The following is a 6000-nucleotide window of genomic DNA, read 5'->3' on the forward strand; positions in this document are numbered from 1 at the left end:
TTTTTAAGACTGATTCTTACTCAACTTTTCAATCTGACCTGAAACCTGCTAGATCTCAAAGGAAAGCAGTGCATTTTCTAGGCACGTATTTAACGTTCATCAATTTAACTAGGATTTAAATGTGCATTTAAGATTGGGGTTTTCCAGGAACTGGGCAAGTGAAACTTTTCAATTCCACCAAAAGCACTGAGCAAAGCATCCTGTGTTGGCCACATGCCTCAGAAAGCGCATGGGAAGCTGATAAGAGGCACTAGGTCCTGGGATTTGGCAAGATGAAAAGTATTGTCAGGCTGGGTTTAGTCAATCCTGGGAAGCAGTGGAATGCAGGCTCTACATCTCTCAGCAGAGCTTTTGCTAAACTGAAAACTCAAGTGTACTCCAGGGCACAAATGTGGTACCCCATGGGACGGGAGCATGCCATGACATCTAGAGTCTAACTGTGATAGGATGTGGGGGTCTTCTGCCATCTGCTCAGCCCTAAGGTCTGGTTTGGCCAGATGGTGAAAGGTTTGACTTATTCAAAAGATAAAAGGATTACGGGAGGTCATCCTCACCTTAGCAAAAAGCCTAAGCCCAGCTTTCTTCACAGCAAACTGCCTTCCTTTAACAGTATCCTGATTACAAACAATAATGCACAGATAAAGAATAGACTTTCTTAAAAAGACCTTTTTTCCAATTTAATATTTTGTCTCTGATCTACCTCTTCCCTATATTTTCTCAAAAAGTATGTTTTGGTGTTCAACCCAAGGAGCTGTCAGCCTGGACTGGAAACGCCAAGGCCTGACATTTCTAGATTAAATGTCAACCAGATGTTTGTGCACTTCCCTTACAAGCCTTTCAAGAAGCTTCCCAATTTTGTATTGTGTTTCACTATTAGGGGAAACCCAAGTTTATACCTTACTAATTTGAGCTGAAAGAGGCTGAAAGCCTCAAAGGGGAAAAGAAATGACAGGAACTGGAGTGATAGGAAATATGATCCCAAACTGCATTCTACAATAGCTGGTGTCTATCATTTTTCTTTCTTTCCTCCCCCCCCCCCAACCTATTTGAAGTGTGACTGAAACAAATTAGCTTCAACTCCAGAAGCTATTTTTATATAATACTAACATTTTCCCTCAACCACTGAAGCAAGGGAAATGCTGAATGGGACGTTGTCCTTCTCTTCATCCTCCTCTCAGTCACGGTGCCAGAGGTGGCACAGATTCTGACAATGGAGAGCAGGATACAGGGGAAAAATAATGAAAAGAGATTTGCTCATGAAGAGAGAATGGAGAATATTATTGCAGCTGTAACTGTCCTTAAAGACCCTACCTGGGATGCAGAAGGACACTCTGGGTTTCCTCTGCTCTCTCAACTCCATGTGGAACCTTGCAAAAGGGGAGCTTCAGCTCCCACTCTGTAGTCAGCCATGGAGTGTAATTTTTTAGTGTGTTTGTTGTGTCTTGCATGGTCTTCACAGCAAAGAACTCATGCTTCTTATGCTCCTCACATGTACTGCAACAGGGCCTCAGGCAGAGATGGGGAACTCTAGGTGCCAATGTAGTCAATAAATAAGAGCATAAATAATACAGTTACAACATGTGGCTAAGAACTGGCTGTCATCCCAGAAATTCAGAGTGAACTCTTCTGTTTTAGTTGGTTGAGTTTAATTCTAGTTTCTTAGGCAAAGTAACAGTTTTTAAAACTGAATTTGCAATATTATGAAAGAAATCAACAGGAAGACCCAGATAATGACCCTCCAAATGGGCCATTTCCAACACCTTCAAGAGGCAAGGAAAAGATCACAGTCAGCTAATGGCTGTTCACTGAGCAGGCAGGATCAACGCCCTCTACAAACTAGAGCCTTTACTTACAGCTGCATCCAAATGCCAGACTCCAATTTTTGGATGAAGCCTATCTATAGGGAGAAGGAGAAGGGGAGCAGAAAAGGTCAATAACACATGCATACACCCTGCAAGAGGTAAAGTTTAACATAAGGACCAAATTCTTACTCTCTGCACCAAGCAAGCTCCAAAAGAAGTTGTTAGAAATAAGACTCCCATGGAATTCCCAGTAGGGTGTGTTCTGCAAGTAAAGACCCCCATGGCCTACAAATCAGTCTGTGCTGATTAGCCAAGAGCTACTTCCAACCCATGAAAACCCAGGCAAGGTTTCCTGCTGAACTTCATTACTGACGACGTGTTGCGACTCCACTAGATTCAGTAAATGGCTCCCAGGCTGCAGCGTGGTATGACTATGGTCCAGGTTTGACCTTATGTACCTGGGTGGCAGGAGGCTACGTAACACAGTGAGTGAAAATCCATCTCTGCTCAAGTTGGTGGCAAAACTCCCACTGACTTTAAGTAGGTTTGGGATTTCATCCATTACATTTTCAGATGTCAGGGCAGCAATCCAGTACTAGACCCCGTTCCAGCCTCCCAGGTCTGTTTGAAGCCACTTGGTCAGAGATTAGCCATCCCTCCAGAGAAGTGATACATTGTCTGGCAAGCTAGAAACAGCACGGTAAACCCAGGGGAGGTTAGCAGGCTGGAGGACTCTCTGTAAACACATCACCCGAAACAGAGTGAAAGGAGAAATCTGATAACTTAGAGCAACTTCCATCTTATTAAGAACTGGATTACTCTGCGTGGTGGGGGGTTGGAGAGACATTGCTGAAGGCTTTTGAGAACAAAAATACTTGATCACTGCAAAGGCTTGGTGACTTGTCCTATGAAAAGCCCCATTTGACAACACAATGGCATCTGAGAAGAATAGATAGGAAGAAAATGCTCAGAACAAAGAGATATTGAAGAGAATAACAAAAGGAAATGAAGCCAAGGTAATTAATCTATCCACAATGTTACAGAACAATCCCATTACACTGTCTTCGCATGACTTCAAATACTGGGAAAGTGCTAAAGTAAGTTCATAATCCTATGACAAAAACCATGGGCTCTGTCTCCTGCTGAAGTGAATTAGAATGATTTTGGTTCAGCAACCAGGGCATTTAATTTTAATGTATTGTTTTTCATGGATTTAAAACTAAAATACTTTCTACAAAGTATGACTTTATAAGTCATACCATATTCCCTGCTGAGGACATGCTGGGAAGCATCTACTCAGGACTAGTTTTAGGTAGGGATTGTTCAGTTAACGGCTCTACAGGAGAGCAGAACAGATGGAAAATACACAAGAGCTTGTTTGCATTTACAAGATGCAGGAGAAAACTAAAACCAGAGTGTATTTTCTCTAAGGTTTGTAAACTGTAATTTTCTCACAGCCAAGCCAGTTTAGAAGCTGATCATGTCATGTACAGAATAAATACTTCTGTTATTAGGACGTTGGAGTATTTGAAGTGAAAAGGTTAACAACTAATGCAGCTCGAACATGAACAGTATTGCCAGAGAACATACATAATCCACCATCTAAATTGCAAACCATAAATCTCATTGTTCACATCACAGGAGTGGAAAATATGAAACATAACCCTGGTAAGACTTCCTCATTCCTAAATACTATAAATTAACACCTATCAGCTTCTGAGACAAGACAATGGAAAAACTGCAATGAGCCATGAGCTGGTCTCTCACTGGGGAATCCAGAATTTGTTTGCCTCGGAAAAATAAATTCTTTCTAGTTACCAAAAATCATTATCTGTTCAAATATCAGTAACTGTACAACCACAGATGAGTCTTTGCTACTTGATGCATACTTGAGCAGAGACTGCCTGGTTTTGTTTACAAATAATTAAGAGCCCCACCTGTACAATCTGCCTTGGTACATTTACATAGCTTAAATGATTTTCTCCAAACCTTACCACTTTTGTAGTGTTGAGGCTTGTAGTCAAAAATGTTCTGTGTGTTTACAATCAGCATCTCCTAAGACCAGCTTAAAACATAATCGCTGCGGCCCAACAAACACAGGCAAGAACATGCAGAATTGGAGTTCATCTTGCAAGGCAGGAGATGCTGGAATGCTAATATATATGACCAGAAAATACATTCCAGTGTGCTAAAATAATTTTACCCTAAAATTGGATTGTATTGGTAACACCTTAACACTCAGACCCAGGAAAACTTTCCTTTGCCCCAGTCTAAGCTAGCCAGAAGTGAATTCTTCTCAGTGCTGTGCAAGTAGAAATCCGCTTTGATTGATCTTTTTCCTTAGCTTCTTGCATCAAAACAACCACCACCACCTCCCCAGAAATACCCGAAAGCAGTCTCAAAACTACATGCACCAACACTGTCCTAAAGCAAGGATAAAATCATTCAGTGGTAACAGCACAGGAAATGCAGCTTCCCCTGGCATATCATGGCACAAGCTCTGTGCTGCTGCCAGTCATCTTGGGGGCACAGACCATGTGTACAGCTACAGAGCAACAAATGCACACACCAGCAAAATATACCGTTTGCAGTCCCAGTTTAAAGCCCATGATTTCCACAGTAGGGCTGCTTTTCACTTGTGAAAAATAGTCTACTTCTGTCTTAGATTTTCTATTTTCATTTAGCCTGAGGTGAATTTGTCAAGGAGGGAAGACAGGGAGAGAAAACAAGAAAACATTTGAGAAACAGATGAGCTGTTTTAAAAACTAAATTTCTTTTTAAGAGCAAACCAAACTCTACCTCCATGAATATTCCTACAAATCACTGTTTTATAACCTTTAAAAAGCACGTTAAAAGGACAGCAGTAATTCCCAGCAGGTAGCAAGTAGACCTGCTGTTATTTGTGTCTAGCATACAGACACTAAATCCCCCAGCCTTGTCTGAGCGACCGAGCGCTCAGCATGATGCTGCAGAGCAAACACGAAGTAACAAATAACTTTAAGACCTCACCACCTAAAGCAGACAAGCAGGGAAGGAAACATCACTGTTGCCATCTTATCAGTGGAGAAATAAGAGAGCAGAGAACAACTTGTTCGAGGTCAAAGAAGGAGCTGCTGGTGAGAACAGAGCAAACTCCAGCCCTACTAAATCTCATTACACTATCTTTGCTCCAGAAGACAAGCTTTTGCTGCATAGGGAAATAGGAGCTCAGACCTGTGTCCTTACAATCCTCCTCTCTGCATGATTTGTGCATGCCCAGTGGAGTGCAGTCCTCAGATAGGCAGCACAGGTCAGAACTGCTATATTTAAAGCAGAGATTAGCCATGTATTTTAATACACCTGTAGTATGCAATTCTGTTACGCCCTAGGAACACTACGAGGAACACTGCTCCTACAGGAGACCTACACAACACTGCTTAAATGGCTGCAATCAGTCACCCTCGGCTGTGCCCCAGTGCAGGCTCCACACAGACTAGACCTGCCTTGTACTCATCGCACCTGCAGAGCTCAAGCTCTCGGGGAAGACATCAACACAAGCAGACAAAAGTCTTTCACACGATTAATTTGTCAGCAAAGTACTACATGCAGTAGAGATACTGCAAGACTGTATAGGCCAAAGCCTCATTTCCTCCACTTGATTCTCCATTAACCCTTAAAAAGAACACCAATATTTTACCTCTCACAAGAGCTTCTGGTATCCCCACTGCAGCACAATACCTTAGAAGTCAGTGTTTCGTCCATACCTTGGTTTTGGTAGCAGGACAGGTCTGCAATCCACTTGGAGAAACTTCTGGAAGTGTCTACTGCTGCAGGTGATCTCAGCACTGTGCACAAGCTCCCAGCATCCCCCTGGGCACAGAGCAATAGACTGCAGCTGTGCCACTGCAGGAGCCCAGGGCTGATTGCTTCTCAGCTGCTCCGAAATCACCTGCTGGAGAAGCACCAAAACACCCAGTTAGCTGCATTTCTGCTGCTGGGGAAAACCCCAGACTGGGCCCCTCAATTCAGGAGAGATGTTGAGGTGCTGGAACGTGTCCAGAGAAGGGCAACAAAGCTGGTGAGGGGCCTGGAACAGAAACCCTACGAGGAGAGGCTGAGGGAGCTGGGGGTGTTTAGCCTGGAGAAGAGGAGGCTCAGGGGTGATCTTATCACTGTCTACAACTACCTGAAGGGAGGCTGTAGCCAGGTAGGGGTTGGT

The 6000-nt window shown here is 43.1% G+C and overlaps 1 long non-coding RNA gene across 1 annotated transcript in view; it reads right to left on the reverse strand.

Moving 5' to 3' along the window:
- LOC135176771 (uncharacterized) overlaps positions 1–5622 on the reverse strand; it is a 93676-nt gene extending 88054 nt beyond the window's left edge. The window contains exon 1 of the long non-coding RNA XR_010302818.1: positions 5546–5622. This is a non-coding gene — a long non-coding RNA (uncharacterized LOC135176771). The remainder of the gene's footprint in view (positions 1–5545) is intronic.
- Positions 5623–6000: the final 378 nt, after the last annotated feature.

Source organism: Pogoniulus pusillus, chromosome 7 (genome assembly GCF_015220805.1).
Source record: "Pogoniulus pusillus isolate bPogPus1 chromosome 7, bPogPus1.pri, whole genome shotgun sequence".
Lineage (NCBI taxonomy): Eukaryota > Metazoa > Chordata > Aves > Piciformes > Lybiidae > Pogoniulus > Pogoniulus pusillus.